The sequence below is a fragment of the Pantherophis guttatus genome, chromosome 3, assembly GCF_059756535.1.
Source record: "Pantherophis guttatus breed Tessera chromosome 3, ASM5975653v1, whole genome shotgun sequence".
In the NCBI taxonomy this organism is placed as follows: domain Eukaryota; kingdom Metazoa; phylum Chordata; class Lepidosauria; order Squamata; family Colubridae; genus Pantherophis; species Pantherophis guttatus.
In genome coordinates, this window is record NC_142065.1 from 134,194,573 (window position 1) to 134,220,216 (window position 25,644).

Here is a 25,644-nt window from a genome sequence, read left to right on the forward strand (position 1 = left end):
GAAAGGAGCACTTAGATCTGTTCAGTTTCACTAAGCATGTACAAAATTTGGAATTCATTTGCGAGTCAGCAGAAAGAGCTTTGTGGTTGCAATTGTCAGAAATCTAGGAAGAAAAAAATATTTTACCTCAGCACTGAATGCCACTGAAAATGTATACATAAAAAGAAAGAGAACACAAATTGAAAAAAAAAAAACTGAACTTCAATATGTGTCTCTGTATGAGAGAGAATAAGAGAAAGATAAAGTTCAAGGAGGTATAAAATTCTATTGAATAAATACACATTAACTACTACAGAATTTTAAAACACATGTAGATAACATATGGTAAATCATGCCCATAAATAATGAGTATTTTTATTGTAAGAGTCTTGCTACTTCTTTCCTGCTTTGTGGAAAAATAAATTCTGGTAATATAATGATAATTGTTTTTAAAATTCACTAATACGTATCTTGGGTTCATTACTAATCACTCTCTTTCAGCTAAATTTCCACATAGTCTCTAATTCTTCCTCTTAAATTTTCCCAAAGCATCAAATCTATGAAGATTATCATCCCCAAACTTGCAATCTTTCTTTATGTTTTTGTCCCTCAGCATCCTAATATCTTGAAAATCAATATGACCATCATATTCTCTGCAACCTCCAATATTCTTGTAGTTCTTGTAATTTCAAACGTTCTTCCCCTGTTAATGAGCAAAAAAAGAAGCCCGAAACCCTCCACAATGATTGATAAAATAATTGAAGAAAAGTTTTATTACATCTCTTTCAAATCCAATTAAACTAGAATCCAAAGTAGTCATTTATACCAGTTCATCTTTCTTTCAGTGATTATCTTTGGGAGCATGTGGGGACACAAGCAAGCATGGGCTTGGACTTTGATCAAGCCTTGGATTCAAAACCTGCCCATCTACGTACAAAGTTCAAAAGGCTTTCTTTGGCTAAATCAAACTCTCTCAATTTCTTTTAATCCAATCTGCTGCACTACATATTCCTTTAATAAAGTGTTCCAAATTCATTGGAAGAAGGCCAAATATCTGTGTAGTAAATATGTGATCAGAAAATCAATCAACCAAAATGCTATTGGTTTTCAAGTCTCACACCAGGCTTCAACGAATGTGATTTCATCTATGCCTGTCAGTTGCTTTAAAGGAAATGTTTCTTGTATTGTTCAAAGCTATTATTAACATTCCATATTCTGTGTATCGCTGAGCATTCTTGCAGCATTAGCATTGACTGGATGATCTAAAGTGCTCCTAACAACTTACTCTTTCTATCCGCTCAAGCCAAGCATTAATGAAAATATATCATGCTATAGCATTGTCTGTCTGTCTGTCTGTCTGTCTGTCTGTCTGTCTGTCTGTCTGTCTGTCTGTCTCTCTCTCTCTCTCTCTCTCTCTCTCTCTCTTACTGCAATTAACTACCAAAATTTGGCCAAATAACTCATTCTACGATTGTACATAAGTAACCAAATTCACACTGGTAGTCATGTTCTTATACTACTCAACTTGTAAAACTGGAAAGCATAAATACAATACAATATGTTTCACAATGGTACAAGCTACATCTACAGCAGAAGCAACATGATATCCACCACATCTAAGGCTAGTATGGCTTTTCAAACTAAAACCCAATGGTTTCCATATTCTGACTTGACAGGCTAAGATTTGATAGAACTCATTAACGTTGCCTGGCCTGTTTTCATCAGAACAGCAACGATCTTAACCATTTTATTACAGTCATTAATGTTCCATTCTGATAATTTGAGGTTTTCAGATTTTATTAAATAAGAGAAGAAAAGCTGTAAATATAAAAAGAAAAGAACATTTTATGTTCTTGTTCAAGTCCCCCCCAAATGGGAATGCTATATAAAGAAACATGAATGCCTGGGCTAGGACATTTTGGACTCATTTGCAGTATTTTTAGTGAACACTTACAACCAATGAGCTATGTGGAATTATTCTTAATCTCAAGTAAAATCAATCCTCTATCTAACGGTAGGGAGTTAGCATCTGCCAAATATTTTGAGTTCAAGATTCCATTAGCTACAGCTACTGTGGTTTATAGAAATGATTGTGTGTGATGTAGTTCAAATGGCCATCAGGTTGACTACTTTGGTCTAAATTTAGGTAGGAATTATTCCTGTTCCTGTATAGAATTTACCAGATAATTTTTATGTAAAAAGGGGTGGGACGGGGAACAATATGCTCAGACTTTACCCTGGGAACCTAGAACACTTCACAGAACATCTGTAGCGTGTAGCAAATAGGAGACAAAAAAGGCTGTGAGTTAGTCATACTGTTCTGGTTATATGTATTATTTTCACCACAATTTTAAAACATAGTTTAGAACACTTTTTTTTTTTTGTCAAAGGAAGGCATATTTTTATTTAGTAGTATGTATTTTAACATCCAAAATATTGACTGTTGAAAAAAAAAACTTGAATAGGTTGGCTTTTTAAAACAAGAACTTTAAAATCTTTTCACAGATGCCTCATTTGCAAGGAAACTATTTTTATCAAATTAGCTTCCTGACAGGAGATAGACTAGGTGAACAATAAAGTATTCATTTTTTTTCCCTATTTCTGAAAAGACATTCATCTTTATTATCCTTGAATTATATTTATCCCCAGATCATACTGGAAACATTTATCTTGGCGCTATGATTTTCCCTGCCTTTAAAAATATTTGCCCTGAAGGGCTCTGAATGTAGGAAAAGGCATATTTTGTGGATTTGCATTCATCTTTGTGGATCACCTATGCAGACTATTTAAAATATTACATTTTGAAATGAGACTACTATTGCTATTTGAGTGAGGACAAGCGTTTTCCCCTTAACCTAATCAACTGTTATCTCATATTGATGAATACAAATCATCTTAAAGATAACATATGAATTAGAAGAAAGGACAATTTAAGGATGTGGATTTTCACCAATGTGTGTATGGAAAAGAACAGCAGTTGAAAAGATCAAAATAGCAGTGTTGATAACATAACAGATCCTTAATTCAATTGGGTTATAGAAGATTTCCATTACAAATGGATTAATTTCTAAAAGCAATATCAGAGCAATCTTTAACTCAATCAGATTGGGACTGAACTCATTGTTAAGGAAGGTGATCAATCTTTCTGTGAGCACGGAAAGTTGTTCCGCTTGCCTAAAGAAGAGCTATAGCTATAAAACTTTTATGGAAGAGAAGTCTCTCTGGAATACATTTCTAATTATAGGCTAGTTCAAATATTCAATTCTTGGGCAAGATGACTGAAAAAGTGCTGCTCTCATGTTTCCAAACATGACTGGGTAAAACTGAATTTCTGGACCAATTTAATGAGTCATTTAGGATGTTGGTCTGGTTCCCCATTCTGCATCAGAAACAAAATATAGGACAGTCCTCCTAGTTCTTCTGGATCGCTCAGTAGCTGTTTGATACTACCAACTGTAGTATTTTCTGACCCACCTAATGGGATTGGGCTTTGGGAGCAATATATTTGCAACATTCATTGAGATGTTTCTCCATGAAATATCTCCATGAAACAGTTGGGAAAGATTTTCTGAAGTTTTGGAATTGGATGCTATCAGCATGCTCATAACACACAACTTTACTGCTTTTTAATTTCCAGCTCTGAGAAAGCAGGGAATACTCTGAGAAGTTTCCTGATGTTCTTTAAAATATATATATTCTCCAAAAATTATGTTATTTTGAATTTTTAAAATTATTTTTAATATTTAATAATATCATCAGAAACTATACACTATGACCATCTACACTACCTGTCTATTCTAGATCTTGGAACAAGCTTTGAGTAAAATTAAAATGATAGGATTTAGTGCAGTGCGCACCAAACACATTGCATGTGATGTGTTTTCGCGTGGAAAAAGGATGCTTAACAAGGTAAATAGAACAGTGGGGGGGGGGGAACAGTTGTGCCGCACTAGAAAGATTCACTAGAAAGCAGGATTCAGAATATAAATTGCATGGCACAGCTGATCATTGGAAATACTGGTTCGGACCAACCGGTAGCTTTTTTTTACTACCAGTTCGCCTGAACCGGTGCAATTTCATCACTGATTCAATTCCTATCTATTCTTAAAAACAGTTCTGATTCAAACTCATTCCACATTTTCCTTCTCAGTTTGGAGAAATTATGTAGAAGGTATAATGGAATATTAACTTCCAATTCATATACACACTTCATAATCATCATGTAGTCTCGTCAAAATGAAATAGATGAATAAGAGAAGCACTATTCATGTTACCCCTGAGCAATGTTTTATCTCAAAGCAGGAAGGAAATGTATGAAGATGTAGGGTTTTTTTTTTAATCGTTCAACATGTTATCACAATGCAAGCAAATATAGATGCATATAAATTGACTATAGCAAGAATTCCTTACTTGACTAGCCAACAGTGGACATAGGGTGTTCCATAATTGTCTGCCATGGCTGGATAACAACCAAACCTTACACTGAATATACAATTCTGTTAGGTGGAATGACACAAGAAAAAGGGAAGCAATTGATCCAGTCTTCCTCTTTGTTAAACATGATAGACAGTCATTTATAGAAGCAATAGTTACTGTGAATACCATCTAAGCCGGGGTGAAATCCAGCAGGTTCTGACAGGTTCTGGAGAACCGGTAGCAGAAATTATGAGTAGTTCGGAGAACGGGCAAATACGACCTGGCCCCAGAGTAGGGTGGGGATGGAGATTTTGCAGTATCTTTCCCCTGCCACGCCCACCAAGCCACATCCACTACACTCACAGAACTGGTAGTAAAAAAAATTTGGATTTCACCACTAATCTAATCATACAAAGATGCACATGTAGAACAGCACATGTGCAACTGCTATTTTAAACATATTTTTTTCCCAATGTTTATGAATCATTTTTAATTTAAACCAAATTCTCTATTTTTAACTGCACAACCTTCCTCAATATAGTAATTAGCATCTTATTTTTATTTAGTTACTTCCTTAGCCAGTGCATCAGACTGAAAAAATAATTTGTTTGTTTTGAAGCATTCTCTTTTAATGTTCTTGTATCAACACCGCTGATTATATAAGGGATTACAAGGCTTCATCCATTTCTAAAGAAACCTTTACCCTGCTGTTGTAAAAGAAACCTTGAGTGATAATTATTAACCAAATACATCTCAGGCAGACACATGGAACCAATGCTGAGTGATGATGAAGTTGCAATTCAACAATATCTGCAGGACCATCTTAATACAGAAACATAAGCATGGGCACTGCCCTTACTGAACACTCTAGAAGCAAAGGAATCTGCATGTCTTGTTGGCAGTTTATCCTTTAAAAAATCATTTGCTACTCATCCTTTGAAGAGAAGATTCCAGAAACTGAACCTATTGAGAATCTGGATAGTCTTTCCCTTTTCTTTCCTTCCCCCCCCCCCAACCCTCAAGTCACTCCAGAAATCCATGAACCACTTCCTGTTCCGAACATTTACCAAACCACTCTTTGAATGGCTTGGAAAGTATGGGAAGAAATACAGAAAAAAATAGTCTGTCCTTGCAATTCTGAGTTTTGCACAGCCTCAATCAAGTGGTACAGATCAGGGGTGGGGAACTAGGGCTGACTCAGGAATTCTGGGAGTTGAAGTCCACAAGTCATAAAAGGACCATAGCTCCACACCTCTGGTGTAGATCAACAGAGCAGATAATTAACTCCAGGTAAATCCTGTATGCCTTCTATAGAAAACACCATTTTTTATGCAATCTGTCCACATAAATATACAGAGGTTAATCACTATCTGATAGATCTAAGGAATATCTAAATATCTAATTAGGTCACCACAATCTTCCAAGCATGGTTATTGAAGACTAATGACAGAATGGCCTATTATATGAAATGAAAACACCAGAAACACAGTTTATGCCCACAGTTTAGAAAGGGGAGAAACATGCATGACTTCACATGGTGGCTTCAACCTCCCCAAAATGTAACATATGGCTTTTGCTACAAAAAGGTTATTTACTTTGGTCTTTGAGAAGAATTGAAAATATATTCAAACAAGTTTAACAAGGGCTAGGGTGATGCATCTCTTAATAAATATGGAACAACTAATATGGTTAAACATGGTTAAAAATTATGAAGGAGGGTGCCATGTAATGCAACCAGTATATTAAATTTAAATACCAAATGTGTAGAAATGTTGGATCAGAAAAAAAAAAGATGTTGAAATTTAAATTGCTGGAAGAAATATTAACAAACTCAGATATACAGTAATGGCTTTGATGGTTGGAAATAAGGAAGAATTAAAGAATCTCTTGCTGAAGGTTAAAAAACATGAAAAACCTAATCTACTTCTACATTATCTGATAATACCTAGATAAAGAAGTAGTGAAGCTAGTAATAGACTTGCAGGGATGAATGGCTCCAAAAATCGACAGGAATAATGGTTGTAGTCATGAAACAAAGAGGTAGTGTTTCCTGAAAGAAAGTTTGATAAATCGAGCAAAAACATTAAAATGTAGAAACAACACACTGCCGTAAAAGGCACATATTGTCATAGTCTTCCCAGTTATAACATGAAAGAGCTATCAGAGAGATTTAATGAAGGGCAGTTAATGACTTTGAACAGTCAGATGCTAGAAGAAATTGTTGAAAGTACCTTGGACAACAAGAGAAAACGAACTGTTTAATACTAAATGAAGTAAAACATACCACTCACACGAAGTGCTAATAGTGAAGTTAAAGCTTAAATATTGGATTTTGGATAACACTCTAGTACTTGGATAAATAAAAGGTAATAAAAAAAATGACTGGCAGAAGTAAAGATGGGTGGATACTGTCAGTAATTCCACAAGCATGAAGTTACAAACAGTTACTGACAGATTTAGTGAATCACTATCCATCAGAGCACAAAGAATCAGAAGCAACTGAATGACTCAACAATGATGAGGAAAAAAGCTCAATCATATTCTCTAGTGAAAAGAAATATGCCAGAAGGAAATATATAATCTCATACCATGTTTCCGAACACATGAAGGGAAAGAACAGCTTAGATCTTTTTGATCTAGCAATCAGAAAAAAGTAAAGATGCAGACAATAATTCAACATATAATGCCACTTAATGCTGAGCTACAGTAAATTAGCCCCTTATTGCCTTTTCTGCCTAAGATCATCATTTTCTATGATATCAAAAGCAGAAAAGATTCCTTCTTCTATCACATGAAATTCATTAACTAGGTACCTGACATTATATCTGATAACTTTTCCATGTACCACATGACTGCTGTTGTTTAAGTTGACTCCCATTTATTTTTGGAACAAACTTTGTAAAAATATGTTATACAGGAAAGCCAAAAATATAATAGGATATTCCACATACCCCCTTACTCCTAGTTTTACTATTCCATTCACCCATATAAGCAACGGGCAAAAGGGAATGCCTAAGGATTTCCCCCCTAATTGTTAGAGCCTTTCCTAATACTTGCTGAAAATTGCTTACCTGTATTCTGCTAACAGAAAGGGAAGGGAAGGGTCAGCTCTTCGAAGTAGGCCAAGTCAGGAAATAAATTCTACAAAGACTGCTGAAATTCTACTTTATTGTTGCAGAATATAATAATAGAATCTTCAAAACCTGGCAAATATCCCTCCTCCCCCTTATACCAAAGGGAATCAATACAGGGCATTCTTGGATTTCTTTCATACTCCATCGTCCATTCCAGGGTTAACATGGTTTTTATAGAATATCTGTTGAATACTTTCCTGGGGCAATTCCTTACTCTTCAGTAAGGGAATGGAGTGGAAGGGAAGAAGAAGGGTTTGGATTTAATAGAAAGGTGAATGAGTAATATAAAAACCTTAAATTGATATTTCCATGTAGAAAAACTAAACAAAGACAAAATCAATAAAACGTTCAAAAAGAGAAGATATTAAGAAATATTATTTGTGTTCTGAAGTTCAGAAGAATGTAACATAAAAAGAAAGTTTAAAGAAGTTAGAAGTTTAAAGAAGGAAAGATAATACATGAAATGGGGCATGGAAGTGAAGATGATATGCAAGAATAGAAAAGTCTGAAAAGGTATAGATAATTGTGTTGGTATAAACTAGTTTTCTTTTTTTCTTATATCATACCTTTAATTACTTTGGACTACTATTTGTTAATCCCATTTCTGCATAACATTGCATGTTCCTAGTAGCATTTGAGTATATGTGTAAATAGCATGTAAAATGTCTATATGTAATTATATTTTTATATTTAACTACACTTGCTTCACAGAATACAGGCCTATAAAAAGAATTGCCTATTTGGATGATACACATTGATCTGCAGGAAATGTTAATGTCCACAAATTACTTCAAGAGAAATTAGAAATCAGGGGAAGTTTGTATCTTCTCTAAATTAGGTCATAATTTGCAAACAGATGTGTTCTGTAAAGGTGATCTTCAAAACAAACAAACAGAACAAGTCAAACAAGACACTCAGGTGAATAACTTTCTGATTTAAATTTACATGTTGATTGGTTAAAAATAGGTCAAAGATGCCATCCAGTTTTACAAAGATAAGGGAATTGATTAAAATAGGTGACTTTACATAGCATTTGTTCTTTTTAAAAGAAGCTGGAGGAGATGCATTGTCAGAAGATAATGCTTACAGATATTTCAGGACACTTGAAATGATGAGTTAAATAACAAGCATGGGGGGAGGGGGAGTCTTTCATCCAAAGAGATTATACCTTTCAAATATTCCTTGCATAATTCTCTTTACTTTGATTATTTCAAATTGACCCATTAAAACTACATACAGTATATGGCCGTCCCAAGTTATCTGTGTTTCAAATAGTTTAGTGTACTTCTTAATGGATTGATACAAACATATACGACATGCTTGAGTTTTCTGCATTAAAAAGGAAGCATTTTGGCCAACATGATTGTGACATACCAAATAATTTGCTATGCCAGTGAGGAAAATCAAATGCTTATTCATTGCTGTGTAGGGGAAAAAAAAACATCTTTAGGTTTTGCAATCAGAAGTGATTAGATAGTGCTGGTAGGTATCATCATTAAGCCAAAGGGGAAATGGACATTTCAGTTCTAAGAAATGTCTCTAGGATAGGCTAGTGGGAGAGACTGGATCATCTATCATTAAGCCAGTGGATGAGGTGGGAAATGACACAGGAAAAAATATGCAAGCACCTGAACCATGAATTTCCTAACCACATCTACTTTGGCCTCAGCCTTATAACTTCAGGAAAGTTACAGGATAAAACACCTCTGATATCAGCAATGAAAAGACTAGTTGTTTATTTCTATTAATAACCTCTGCAGTATATCTCACTGGCACCTGACCATCTGCAGAAGAAATTCTGTTCTCTGGGTGATGTCTATCCATAAAAAGACTACAAGTTTTCCTTGGCACAATGCAAGGAGACATACAGTACATACAAGTATACATAAAGGTAAAGGTTCCCCTTGCACATATGTGCTAGTCGTTCCCGACTCTAGGAGGCGGAGCTCATCTCTGTTTCAAAGCCGAAGAGCCAGCGCTGTCCGAAGACGTCTCCGTGGTCATGTGGCTGGCATGACTAAATGCCAAAGGCACATGGAATGCTGTTACCTTCCCACCAAAGGTGGTCCCTGTTTTTCTACTTGCATTTTTTACGTGCTTTTGAACTGGTAGGTTGGCAGAAGCCAGGACAAGTAATGGGACCTCACTCTGTTACATGGTGCTGGGGATTCGAACCACTGAATTGCCAACCTTTCGAGCGACAAGCTCAGCATCTTAGCCACTGAGCCACCATGTCCCTGAAATAAGTATACATACACAGACAGAAAACAATTCTCCCCCAGCCTGGATCACTAATCTATAAGTCTCAAAGGTGCTTTTCAAAAGGCAACTGGACTTTTTGTTTTTTCCTTGAAGATGTTTCACTTCTCATCCAAGAAGCTTCTTCAGTTCATTTCAGAACTGAAGAAATGAACATGAACTTCATTTCATTTCTTGGATGAGAAATGAAATGTCTTCAAGGAAAAAAACAGATAAAGTCCAGTTGCCTTTTGAAAAAGCAGCTTTGGGACAAACATGACCTGGATGACTAAGAATTTCCATAATCTCCTATATCTTCCTACACTACAAACATAATACTGCCTTACACACAAACACTTACCAAAATAACATACATTCAAATATACTGTTTATATTTTCATGTAAGTTCTAACTTGTAGCAGCACTACTAGTAGTCATAGTAGAAAATACTGTCACACATGTGGGAGCAAGAAATATGTATAGTAATTATATATGACTAGACTAGTCAAGGAAGGAATAATAGTTACTCACATGAATGGTGAACCAGATGGTTAAAATTAAGTGACTGCCAATATTTTTTAAAGGCTGAATTTTTGTTGAAGATCACAGTTTTGTAAAAAAAAAAAAAATGTACAAGTAACTAAATAATAGGGAAGTTTAACAGAAAAACTGCCCATTCAGCTATACGTTGGATTTTCAATGGCTTTGTGAGGACTGTTTTCTGTGGATGCAATTTTGTAAGTCTTATATTTTATTTCTTCCACATCAAATTATCTTTTATAATTTCACTGATTCACCAACCACTTGTATTGCATCAAAATTTATGTACTCCCCAAAAAGGTTTTGTGCTGTTGGACATAATGAGCCAGAACACACATACAAGATGGATTGTTTATATACATTTAAGACAAAATGCATGGCTTTCTGCATTCTCCTTTGCTTTGCACTGATATCTGTGGGGTAGATTAAATGAAATAAATTTCTTCCTTTATTTGCTTCGTTTAACTTAATAAAAATAAGAGCGACCCAGAGATAAAACTCTAATGGGACAATATAGCTTATATGGAAATAGACTGCTGAAAGATCAGGAAAATGGTATCACTTGCAGTGAGTTTTGCACATTACACAAACCTGTTTTAAGGTTTCAGGTGAGTTAAAAGTAAGAATATACAACTAACCAATAATAAGTAATCTTCCTTAAGTAATCATATCAAATATATATATATATATATATATATATATATATATATATATATATATATATATATATATGTGTGTGTGTGTGTGTGTGTGTGTGTGTGTGTGTGTGTGTGTGTGTGTGTGTGTGTGTGTGTAGTTAATATTTCGGGTTTCTTCCCGTGTAATTGTGGATATATCCCTAAAAGGGTAGAAGCGACGTTTCGGCAGAATCCCATCTGCCATCATCAGGCTTATGCCAGTAGTCATTTTGCACTAACTGACGTTGGAATTTCAAATCTGGTGCTGGTATTCTGGGATGGCTCCACCTTTTCATTCTGATTGGTTGGGAGTCCCAGTATGTGTTTATTGGCTTGGCTTCGGGTGTATGGTCGGTTTTTCTCCACTAGGTGGCAGGGCTTTATCTTTGTGGCTGGTTTGAATATGATTTGGTTGGGATTTTTTTGTGCAATGTAAATGGCATTACTTAGAAATGCAATCCATAGCAAAAGATTCCTATTAGATCAAGTAAACAAGGATCTATTAGCTTCATACTTAAAGATAAGCAATATTATTCACCCCATATTATGGGACAAAATAAAACAGCTTGCCACCTGGAGATCTGAAATAGAAACCACTCATAAAACTTACAGACATTCAAAGAAACTTAAGAAATTAGAACATAAAAAACCTCCAACCACAACACAACATCACTTAAAACAAGTAGTATACAATGCTTCCGATAGAAAATTAACAACAGCAGAAACAAATGTCTTAGCAAAGGGCTTTAATTTTGCAGTGGCACCCAATAAAATTCCAATAGAAACCATCATATGCGAAGTTGAAACCAGCCTAAAGAAACTCAGTGCTGACGATGCTGATAAAGTCAGACATGACGTCACCAACATTCTATGTACTAGTTAACCACCTAAAAGCAACTTATCAAAAGAAGAACAAAAAGCACTGCAAGTTTTAAAAAATGATAATAGCATAATGATATTACCAGCAGATAAAGGCAATGCAACAGTAGTAATGAACACAGTGGACTATGAAAAGAAACTGTCTGACTTACTTCAAGACGCCACATATAAACCCATAAACACAGACCCAACAACATATCTAGAAAAAACCACGAAGATAAAGATAAAATCAAGTACTATAAGTAAAGAAATCCAACAAAAAATTATCCCCAGAGAAAAATCATCAAAATGCCCAAAACTGTATGGCCTCCCAAAAATACACAAAGATGGAATACCTCTCAGACCCATAGTAAGTTCCATAGGCTCACCTTTACAAAATCTAGCCAGATATTTAGCAAAACATCTTCAACCTTACGCAGAATCTGCTGCTTCATATGTACAGAACTCATACCATTTCATACAAATAATAAAAAAGCAACACATAAAAGAAAGTGACCTTCTTGTAAGCTTTGATGTTGTATCACTATTCACACAAATACCTGTCAAAGAAGCGTTGTCATCAATTAAAAACAAATATCAACTACCAAAACATATCACAAACTTAACAGAACATTGTTTATCCAACACATATTTCATACACAGAGGACAGAGATATAAACAAGTAGAAGGCGCACCAATGGGATCATCATTATCACCGGTCATCGCTAATCTTTTCATGGAAGAATTCGAATCCAATGCCTTAGAAAAAACTGTTAACAAACCAAAATTATGGCTCAGATACGTTGATGACACCTTTGTGATCTGGCCACATGGAAGAGATAAATTGGAAAACTTCTTAGTACATTTGAACAGCCTCCATCCCAAAATAAAGTTCACCATGGAGATAGAATCAGAAAACCAGTTACCTTTCCTCGATGTATTAATTTATAAAAAATCTGATGGCACCTTAGGACATACCATCTATCAAAAGAAGACACATACAAACCGCTATCTCAACGCCAAATCACACCACCATCCAGCACAAATAAACTCTGTTGCCAAAACATTAACCACAAGAACTAAACGTCTGGCTGATGAAGCACATTTACAAACTGAATTATATACACTAACTAATGTACTGACATCAAATGGGTTCTGTAGAAATAAAGTCATCAATATGATCAAACATACAACACCAAGACAGAATAAAAAACAACAAGAGGAACAAAACAATGGGAAAGCCATCTTGCCCTATATAAGGGGAACAACAGATAAAATTAGCAAAGTACTACAAAAACACAACATCAAAACCATATTTTGCACAGATAGAAAGATATCGTCCATTCTGAGAAACCCCAAAGACAAAATAGAATTAGAAGATCAAGGCATATATGAAATCCCATGTGCTTCCTGCCCATCAACATACATTGGACAGACCAACAGAAGAATGAGTGTGCGCATCGAGGAACACAAAAACTCAATACAAAAGCAAGAACACACATCATCATTAGTTCAACATATAAATACAACAGGACACAACATTAATTTTAATAAAACAAAAACAGTTGCAAAAATAGAACATCTCAATGGCAGGATAATCAGAGAAGCAATAGAAATGGAAAAAAGACCATATTGCATGAATAAACGGGATGACACTTCACGTCTGCCTACTATTTGGAAACCTGCTCTCATAGATAGACGAATCTTGACACCATATGTGGAACATGGACCAAACATTGCACAAAAAAATCCCAACCAAATCATATTCAAACCAGCCACAAAGATAAAGCCCTGCCACCTAGTGGAGAAAAACCGACCATACACCCGAAGCCAAGCCAATAAACACATACTGGGACTCCCAACCAATCAGAATGAAAAGGTGGAGCCATCCCAGAATACCAGCACCAGATTTGAAATTCCAACGTCAGTTAGTGCAAAATGACTACTGGCATAAGCCTGATGATGGCAGATGGGATTCTGCCGAAACGTCGCTTCTACCCTTTTAGGGATATATCCACAATTACACGGGAAGAAACCCGAAATATTAACTATACACACACACACACACACACACACACACACACACACATATATATATATATACACCCTGTTTCCCTAAAAATAAGACCCAACCGGAAAATAAGTCCTAGCATGTTTTTCAGGATGCTCTTAATATAAGCCCTATCCCCCAAAATAAGCCCCAGTTAAGACTGTCAGCCAGATGGGTCATTTAGTACTGTATTTTCCCCCAAAATAAGACCTAACCAGAAAATAAGCCCTAACGCGTCTTTTGGAGAAAAAAAATTAATATAAGACCTGGTCTTATTTTCGAGGAAACACAGTGTATATATATATTCAGTCTGCATGCACTATATCAGGGACCCAGCTGATCAGGCTACCAAAGGTGCAGTTCTGTGTATGAAGAATGTCCTTCTTCTGAAAACTAAGGTCATTTGAGTACTATTGCCTCTGGGAGTGGTTTATCAGAAATTGTCACATGATGAATTTCCTGACTTTGTAAAATCTGAATAGGAATAGATTTCTTTTAGAGATTTCACATTAAAAGCTCACATCACAATAGATGATTAGATGCTGCGATGTGGCATTCTAATTTGAGATCTCTAAAAGAACCCAAAGTGGAAAATAAGCGATACTCTCTGACAATTAGACTGTAGTGGAACTCTAGGGAAATCAGGTCCCTATTCTGTGGCTTTCTCAGCATAACAATTAATCCAGGCCTGTTTCCATCATTAATAACTTACAGTTGATTCACTTTATATAAGACAATTAATTGGCTTAAATAGCTTTCTTCTCTTCATCTCTTTTTCTCTTCACTCTCTTAGATTGACAACTTGAAACTCTCCTGCAACATTTTATCTTCAAAATCATGGAAAGACTTAAGGATATGACTTCTAATTTTATTTCATGCTTCTCGGTGTTAATAGCCTAGATCTTTGTTTTGAGGGTTTTTCATAAAAATATATGGTTTCTAGAAATCAGGAACATAATGGGGCTTCTTTAATGGTTTCTGATCCTGCCAAAAGAAGCAAGATTTTTAACTTTCTATTATTTAGGCCCATTTAGCCATATTCTGACTTGTTATCATCAATATCTCTGCAAAGTAATCTTAAAAAGGCAATACCACCTGTCAAGGCTACAGCATTGCCCTAATTACAATCTTGCTTCTGCAAACCATCATTTATTGAAGAACATCACAGAGCAATATATAGCCAAACATAGGCAGGATTTGTTAGACTCGAAGAATAAGTTGCCATGAGGCAAAAGCACTAACTCCAATCTAATACAGAGAAACAAGCATCAAGCTAAACTAGAGCAGATATCTTAGGATGCTTAGGAAATACTGATTTAAAAGCTATATTGCTATGATTATATTCCACATATTCTAGCAATTTATTTACAAAAGATCAGAATTCTTCAGGAATCCAAATTTGAAATTTGTTGACTACCACATACGATAGCGGATCACATGAACACTGCACTGCACTACCATGTTCATATATAATTATCAGACTAGGGATATAATGCATTCACTTTGTGAGTCCAAAGAGTGATGTGGTAGGTTTTATACCATACTTGGTTCACCACAAATTTATTAAATAAAAAAGAGTTGGGCATATTAACAAAATATGCTAAGTATTAAACCATAGCTTAAAAACCAAAATGGGTTGACCATGCAGATGCAAAATAAATCACACTGTACAAATCCATCCTGTACACATTTCTCTTCAAAAGGAACATCTAGAACTTTCCGTGTCACATCCTTCCTTATATAGAAAGCAGAGGGGTATACACCTGTCAGCCCTTCAGCCATGCATTCTACAGTATATGCCTAGTTAGATGAGGCAAAGAATTATTTATGGTCGAGATATTGGCTCAAGGCCTAACAACATCAGTAGCTAATTATAAACGTGCATAGGAATCCATTAAGCCCTAGTAAGCAAGAAGGAAGATTTAACCCTCATTTCTTGCATCACAACTGCAAGAGAAAAAAAATCACCTGTTGTCACCCTATCATTATTCTCTAATAGAAGCTCTCACCAGCACCAATGGGAATTATTTTTGAACCTGTAACATTGGAAGAAAGGGACAGTTTTTTGTTTGTTCTACTCATAGCAGGGCATGATGTGAGAGAAACACTTCCCCTGGATGTTGAGGTTTTAATGATATTCCAATCTGTGCACTTAATTGTGGGGGTGGAAGATGCACCTGTTTCTGGTGGGAGAAAGAGAAAATTTAGGATTCCAATTGACATACTTAATGTGTATGTAGTTTGGCCTTTATTTCCATGCCTATAAAAACAGACTTTTTTTTTTTTTTGGTTGTTTAATTTTGAAACCTCAAGTGTGGTGCTTCTTATCCACTTAATTCTGCTATTGCATTCTGCTATTCCTACTATCGTGAAAAATGAACGGGATATTAATGAGGAGCTTAGTATAATTGGCATGTAAATAATACAAACATGTAAGTGACACAACTCTTGTACCTCTATTTGGGCTAATATTTTCTCAAAAAGACAATAAAGCTTCCCCCTCCTTTGTTTCTCCAAGGTTTGGTGGAGAAGGGGGATTAATTATGAACTGAATGCTTTGAGCAGACATATAGACTGTGTAGAAAAAGTTTTGATTATTTATAAAACTTGATTCAGCATACGCACATAAATTAGAAAGCTTCCTTGATGAAATATTTCATGAAGTATGAAACTCTGGAGCTAAGAAAGGTAGAGCTTTCGATTATAATTTTTATGAGCAAAACATAATAATGACATTTTTGTATAATCAAAGTTATCAGTATCTCACTGATTATCATCTTATCTTGTCTTATCATCTTAGCATTAGTTTACTTTCCTTGAGGAAACTTATGACTTTATGGATGATCCCTTTTCTGCATTTTCAGAACAGTTTTTAGCCATTGCCATCCATTGAGCCTCATGACTGGGCTGAAGTTTGAGCAAGAGTTTAATATATATATATATTACATTTCACTTTACCTTTAGGATAGTTCTGAATGGATTACTGAGTTGATTTTAAAGGACCTCTGAAAGCTACAATAGACACTTTAATGAATCAATGATTTGAGTACTAATATCAAGAGACATATTACACAGGAACAAAGAGCCCTTATTTTAGACTGAAGACTTCATTAGTCTTTACGTTGCTAAATATAACATTGTACTTCCTATATTGACCATTTAGAGATATTGCTTCTAGGAAACCTACAATATATATATGCATAATAGCAATATTGAAAATAATATCTACTCAGCATGACTTTGGTTCTTAGTGTTATGGCACAAGATTGTATTGTATTGTATTGTATTGTGTTGTGTTGTGTTGTGTTGTGTTGCGTTGCATTGTATTGTATTGGCAGAAGATATTATGCAGCAACCTTGAATGTTTGTAATGTACAATACTTTTCTTCAGCTATGAATAAACCAAATTCTTTTGTCAACCCAATATTGTCAAAGCTTTAGCGACTGACCCTCTAATCATGAGAATAATATGAATCAATATAGTCTTTTAAGGACTATTGAAACAATAGGAAATGCTTCAAATAGTGAAATATAAGTTAATAACAATAACAAAATGCTATGGATTCATTGCTAATTTCACGTGCATTACTTATTATTTGCACTTTTTATCAGTATGTATCTAAGTTCAGATCAAGTTGTTCTTATTATTAGAAACATGTTACAATATTTTGAATTTACTCAATTGATACTACATATAGGAAAATAAAATGTATGCTGGAATCCATGCTATTTGAGATTTCCCAATGTTGCTTTCAAATCTATAAAAGAAAAAAACATATGGTGGAAAATATAGTGTAAGTATGTATGTGTGTGTGTACACACATATATGCACACACATACACATAAACATACTGTTTATATACAGTATAATGTGTGTGTATATGTACACACACACACATATATATATATGTGTGTGTGTGTGTGTATATGTATGTATGTATGTATGTGTGTATATATATATATATATATATATATATATATATATATATATATATATATATATATATATATATATATATATATATATATATACATACACACACATACACACATACTGTATGATAGGAGCCATGAAGTAAAAAAGTCATTGTATCATGGAAATGCAAAAATGTATATACTAGTGAAAGTACATTTAAAACAAAGAGAAAAAAGTTAATCTCCTCCCCAAATCAATACAATACCAATCAAGTATTGAGAGTAATAGTACGCAATGGGCAGAATTGATATAAATGAATCTAATGATACACAAGTCAAGATCCAACTCATATAACACAATTTTCCTCCAGTAAATTCCAATACAAATAGATGTGCTAGAAGAGAAATGGTCACTCAAGTAAAGGATACATGTCTTGCATACACAAGGCTCAAGGTCAAAGCCTTGAAAAGTCCAGCTTAAAAGAAGAGGTAGCAGGTGATGGGAAAGACTTCAGTTCAAGACTGCTGCTAATCCAAGTTGACATAGCTGGGCTACATTATTTTCTTACTTGGTACAGATCTTTAATTCTTATGAAATGTACAAGCATGTTTCTATACTTTAGAAGATTAGAATGATGCAAATTGGCAGGGTATTCAAATAGCAATTTATCAAGGTAGTATAACACTTTTATTCCAGGATGAGAGGGAGGGAGGGAGGGAGGGAGGGATGGAGAGAGAGAGAGTGTGTGAGGGAGAGGGAGAGGGAGAGGGAGGGAGAGAGAGAGAGAGAGAGAGAGATGGTGATAATGATAATTCTAAACCATAAATTTAAGCGATATTAAGAATTCAGGCACCTACTTCCATCTTTCTTTTTAAGGCAATCTCTAAAGAAAGATATACTTACCTAGTTCAAGTTCTATGTACTACATGTGTAGAGGTTATAAGCACTGTGAATTGTGCAGAGTATAAATATATGGTATAGCATACAAATTAAGTAAGTTTTGAACTGTGACGTCTCTAATTCAAATCCCAACTCAGCTACAAAATCAGACGCTTTGCTTTCTTTTTTTCTTTTCTTTTCCAAAAAAAAAGAAAAAAAAATGTAATTGATTTTGCTTTATCTACCATACCCTTTTCTCCCTACAGCACAAGTATGATAATACACTGGCATTCTCTTCAGGTCACTTATAAAGAAAAAACCATAAGTGATAAAATATGTGCCATATACAAATGCTGAGAACTGTTGTCCCAGTTAATACTTTTTAATTAACCTTGCAAAAGCATCCATAACAGTACAGTGCAGTATTACATTATAATTCTGATTTCTTTTATTACATTTCAAACCACTCTTCGAATACACTTTTTGAAAGTTTTCACATTAAAGAAACCAAAAATGAAGACAGAGAAGACACTACATGTGTACTCCCTTCTGTTTTCACAAACTTCTTAAATAGTCTTCACTTTTCCAGTTTATGTTTTTGGTAACTTGTAGAATGATTTAGACTGAATCCATTGGGAATCTGATACTCTTGCCATGCTTTGGCTAGTTAACCAAGAGTAGTTTTAGATGGCAGAATCTGAAGACTTTTATTTAAAAGGTTGCTAATCTTTTAAGTCACGCTGCTTTCATCTACTTTATATCCTTTTCCAATAAAATACCTCAACCGTCAGTTTAGTTCTCTCTCTTAACATGCTACTGTTCTCTCTTTGTTCTACCAGTTCCTGACCTTTTAATCAAAATGACTATTCATGTCACACTTTATTACTGCTGACAGCTACAGATTTCATTTTCCTAACACATCACAAGCAATTCTTTCCCTCACACCCCCACTGAAATTCAGCTGTTAATCTTGCAAGAGGCAACCATTACATGCCAGGCTTTATGTTTAAGCATCCTCATATATATCCCTGTGTGAATATATATGTTCCTTTAAGATTTATGATTTGTGTGTGAGTGTGTATATGTGTATACATACATACACATCTACACACATTATTTCTAACATGAAATATTGAATAAATACTCCCATATCAACTTTAATCATCACTGCTTGCCTTTATTTTGATTATAATATTTTTTATTAATCTAACTATGCTTTATAATAATAATAATAAATAGTGATATGCCTTTTACATGCTTCATTCATATATCTATATAGATCTCTGTAGACAATCCAAACAGTTCAGTGGGATGCTGAAGATCAGGAAATGTCTCTTCTCTAAGAAGAGTTTGCCCTTTTACAGGTTAAAAAACAATGAAACAGACATTCTCTTGAGACAATAGTTCTATTCTGGAATACTTCTTCCTAAACTCAGTTTCTCTATTCCTCCAGCTCTCTCTCTCTCTCCTTATACAACAAACGGACAGAGCTGCTGCACTGCAGAATGTCAGTTTACTCATTTAGAACTTTCAATGCAGAAATAGAGAGTGATGCAGTCAACCAGATAACGCAGCACTTACCTTAATTGAAAATCCTTTCTTTTGACAAAGTGAACAGAAGGAGGCAAGTTCAGCCGTTATTTAGAGGGCAATCTAAGTTTTCAATCAGCACCCTTCAGGTTAAGAATCATCCTGGGCTGTCGTTTGCTCTTGACGTTGAACTCTTCACTGTCTAGGAAAAAAAAAAAAGACGGGAGAGAAGGAAAGATCAGCTGGAATCCTCCGGAGAGATCCTGAGTAAAGTGAGAGTACAGAAGCCCCGTGGCTTAAAAGGAAGATGTTCAACAAAACATCTTGGGTCTGAAGAATCCTGTGGCTGCTGCGAGAGGTTTTTATCATGTCCCTTGAGCTGAAGAATGATCGCTGACCTGATTAACACACAGCACACTCTTTACACATAGAGAAAGCACTGGGAGGATTCCTGGTCCACCAGGGAGTCGCAAAAGACACCGAGGCCACTTGGGAATGTCATCTCATGCAGATTAATAGATGTGCTGCTCCAGCTGAGGTTGTAATTTGCAAGGTGGGTAATGCACAGCGCAAAGCAATTTAATGATTTCAAAAGGAACTGTGTTTCTGCAATGCTCCTTTTTCTAAGGTGCGTCAGCATTCCTAACAGGTTATGACTGATTAATTAAAGCAGATGGATGGAGCTGGTTTCATGATAGGATGCTCAGCATATACAAAACATGGGGAGCTGAAGGGTGAGGAGGGAACTCTGATTTCAGCTTAACAGAAACAAAATTATTTTGGTGGGCAAACCTCCCAGATGGCAATTTACTATTGTTGGGTAGGGGGGGAGTAGTTTTTGCATGGCACATTTATTAGTGGGAGTAAGCCATTAGATGTGCAAAGTTATATTCCATGAGAGAAACACTCCCTTAAACAAGGTTACCAAATGGGCAGCCAATTTTATAAATGCACAATGGAGTTTCCTGAGGTTTTAAAAAAATAGATGCCCAAGGAAAAGAAAGAAGACAGGTTATACAGTACATCTGGTATTTGTCCAATTATAAAACCATTGATCAATGGATGGATCAAATACTAGTCCAGTATTTAAGGTTGTTATTAACCTATTTGCTTTTGGTTACATTTGCATCTCAGCTTTCCATTAAATAATGCTCAAGGAATAATAATAATTTTTAAAAATGCACAATACGAAATAGTAGAACAAATGTCTTGCATAGAGAAGCTCCCAGGTTCTTTCCTAGGAAAGGCACCTGTTGGCAGTCTTGAGCCTAGTTAAATCAATGGTGCAATTTTATGAAAGGACATATTTTGTATACCTGGTTATGTATAGCCTCCTTTCCTGCAGAACATGTGAAATTCATTTAGTGATCATCTGCATCAGATACAGTAGTTGATCTTTACAGAATCTGGGGTGCCATTGAATGGCAATAAAACACAAGTTGCTCAATAAATTATCCACTATTGATGTAGGAGGGGCAAGAGAATATCATTTAGATGTTATGCCTCAAGGATTAGTATTTTGTTGTCTCTCACATTCCTGATGTCTGGATTTTTACAACTTATATACTACATTGAGGCTAGGTACCTGGCTTATGCTGCTATCTAACTCCTCTATTTGACACCCATAGATTTTTGCAGCCAGGACCATCAAAAATAGAGACATGCAACTTGTTTCATAGGGAAGAAATTTATTGGAAACAGTTGCGGTACAGAAAGTGTCCCTATTCCTAAATAAAGAAATGGTATGTGTGCATCATCCGAATTTTGCAGGACTGAAAAGAAAGAGGCTATCATTCTTACCATTAATATTGGATGACAACATGATACAACAAAAGGGAGAAACTATAACACATTAAGTAAACAGGCCATTATTGAATTCCCATACTATTTCAAAATATTTGAGAGAAGCCATTTGCCAGCCTGACTTACACCACACTGTCCCCTTGCCCCTACACACACTTGAACTGAATAGTTTCCTTAATCACAAAAGTGTTTAGGAAAACAAAATCATGTGCTCTTGTACAACATTGAAAATAATAATGATATATATATATATATATATATATATATGCTAATTTAGCATGTCTACCTATCTATATTTTACTGACTGACATACATTTAACCTTATTTTCTTACAAGGAGGTCATCAGCATGAATTATTTCCTCATCATCATATATAAACATCCTTACAAACATCCTGCAGAATAGATTTGGAGGGGAAAAGTGAATTGGCAGAAAATTACCCACTAAATTTTAAATTAGGTCCTTGACTTACATACTGACTAAAAGTAAAAATGCAACCAAAAAGTCTGTTTATGGGTGAAGTTAAAGAAGCTACGAAACAACCAACAATTTCAGTGAGTTGCCAACTGGATCAGATAGCAAGCCTTATTCAATCACAGTATTCATAAAGGAAATGAATGTTACAGTCGGAGCCAAAACCAAACATTAAGAAAGTGTTTCCAGGGACAAAGAAGAATGCAGAGTATAAGACAGTCAATAGATCAGTCTAGAGCAGTTGTTTCAATAGTTCCTTAGGATCTGGGGATTTTTAAATCCATAACTTTTAGAACAACTAAGTAAAAGTGCACTACAAGGTATGCATATCTGAAGAATTCTTTATAGAAGAGGAATCTGATTTATCCAGGATTCCATAACATCCTCTTTGATCAGCTTTGATCACACAAGAATAAAAAACCCTTAATTTAACAGAACCACATTTAGTGGACATCCAATGACCCAGAAAAATATATATATACCTACCGGTATTTCTCCCCTTGAAACAACACTTATGTCCATCATTACAAAAATGATGTGAATGGTTTCCTATGAGTTCACTATCTCAAATTTAAATGCAATCATAGATTCAAAATGTTGATTTATTCACCAACTATATTGAGTAGATGGAACCGTCTGAAACAATATTTGGGGAAAATCCCCTGAATTCTCTTACAGTGGATAGTGAATAGTAAAGATTGGGGATATGAGAGACTGTGTGGTTTGAATATTAATAAAAATTTATCTTGTTTACATTTTATGACAGAATATGCAAATACTACTGCTACTACTACAGTCGTTCAATGTTGACCTATGGTAATCTAATAAAAATATTCCAGTTTCCTTAGCTTGAATTTAAATAGAGCCACAATGAATGACTCGGGAACTGAGAAAGATATACTTGCAAACTGTAGATTAACCAACTGCTCTTTGGCACTCAAATACAAGAAAATGCAAACAGGTCGTCTTTGACATATAACCATTTGTTCAGCAATTGTTCAAAGTTACGGTGGCAGTGAATGTCCCTAAAGTAATGGCTGTTAAATGCTACTGCAATCTTGTGATCAAAATTCAGGCACTTGGTAGTCCTTCTGCCCTTGTGACCTCAGTAGTTGCTTCAACTCTCCCCATCTTCCTATCTCCCCTATCTATACTCCTTTACCCCCTGCATCCTGCAGCTGCTGTCACCCTGCAAGCCAGTTTTCTTCTCCAGGTTGTGCAAAGTGGTTTCCTTGCAAGACCTGGAGAAAATGGCCTCACATGGTCAGCAACTGACTCATGAAGGCTGTTAAGGATATTGTTGTGTTACCAACCAGCAGAGTGCAGAACACAGAGAAATGTTGCTGAGAGCAATGAATAAGAAATGTTCAAACTGGTTTATCAAAAGTTTACTTTATAGTGAAAAAACAATCTCATAGTCTTTAAACAATCCAAGTCTTTGCCAGTTAAATCAGTCCAGTGATATAAAAATCTTCTTACCATACAAACAGTAGTTGGTTAGAATAACAAGTTCACTCTGGTAACAAACCACGACGGTAGCAGATCCATCCACCGATGATAGCACAATGGTAGCAACTCCACACACAATGGTAGCATATCATCAACTGAATACGTTACAGTACCTTTCTTAAATACGTTTACAACTAGTGATTATCTAATTACAGCATGACCCAGCATTACAATGAATCAGCAGTAAAACTTAAAGTCACACAATACATATTCATGTTAAAGTCACAGAACACATATATTGCCTGGACAACCTGTTAGGCTCAAACCATATCCTAACAAAGGCCAACATGAGCATGCCTCATCTGCAGCTGGAGCAAGACACCAAAGGTCAGTTGATCTGGCAAAATAGAAGGGTGACAAGAGTCTTGGAACACAGGAAAATCAGGGTATCTGGACGGGAGTCTATGGGGTTTGTGCTGCACTGCTGGGTGTCAGCATTGCACCAAGATTCTAGGGCAGCTGGGACTACCTGGGTTGATGGTTTTGCACCATGCCTTTGCTTTGTGCCATATGGTGACCCAGACTGGTACTGGGCTTTGTTCTATGAAGGGCTTCATTCTGCGCTGCAACTCTAGGGATTCTTGTAGCACCAAAGCTTCAGTACACCCAGAAGTCTCTTTGTGTCATACTGCTGGGCTGAACTGGAGCTGGTGTTCATGCTGTGCTGAGGATCAAGGTCTACTTGAACCCCAGAGCACATCAAGAAGTCCCTGAACTATGTACTTTGAGGACTGCTTGTGGCCTCGCAAGGCAAGGAGCAGGGTGGCCAAAACAGCAGATACAACATGTGAGTGTGAGGAATTGAAAAGGAAACAATCCTTTATCTTACTGAGGCTCAGGTCTAGGAGGGGCCACACCAAGAATGGCTTGGATTGGGATGGGTATTTAACAACCTGCAGTTTTCAAATAACAACAAAAATAGGAAATGCTAGAATTTCCATTGCTAAATCATGCAGACACATGACATCAAACACTATGACTGCATTGCTTAATAATGTAAATACCCTGTTGTGATCGCACGTTGAAGACTACCTATAGTGAGAATATGCTAATAGCAGCAGCAAACACAATTTCCTTAGATTTGGTTTAATTATCACATTGTAGGGAGAAGAGGGAATCTAGTCAAGATAAAATCTACCAAGGAGCTCTGTTTATCTGAGTTTTTGGCCCCATATATTAGTGACTAGGTTTACCTATAATCCCTCTTCTGTTTTGATTAAGAGTATCTATCCTCTGCCTATGCACCAGGTGTTCGTCTATGAGAAAACCTTTGCAAATTGTGCTCTGTGATGTGTTGCCATTGTCCCATAGCATGCCAATTGCCAGTTCCTAATTGCTGCCCCATATGCAGGTTTGCCAAATTTATCTTGGACCATCAAACAGAATATTTGAGGGTGAAGATCCTTTGCAAACAGCAATGCCTAGGGAAACATTACACCAATCTTTGAACACGAACCAACTGCAATATATTTGGACCTAAAAACTTAAAAGAGAATCTACATTGTATCATCCCAGTATCCCTGTGGAATTTCCTCCTTTTTCCAACTCAAATGTTTCCTAAACTTTACAACTACAGCCCAATGGAGCCTGGGAAAAAAATATTGAAAACCCATCCTCTTTCTATGTCCTTCTCTTACCATT

At 35.6% G+C, this 25,644-nt stretch overlaps 1 protein-coding gene across 3 annotated transcripts in view; it reads right to left on the reverse strand.

Moving 5' to 3' along the window:
* Window positions 1-25,644, reverse strand: part of CDH12 (cadherin 12) — a 769,924-nt gene that overhangs the window by 273,678 nt on the left and 470,602 nt on the right. For all 3 annotated transcript variants that reach the window (XM_034411922.3, XM_034411918.3, XM_034411919.3), the window contains one exon: window positions 20,269-20,419. The gene's annotated coding sequence lies outside the window, so the exon portion shown is untranslated. The remainder of the gene's footprint in view (window positions 1-20,268; window positions 20,420-25,644) is intronic.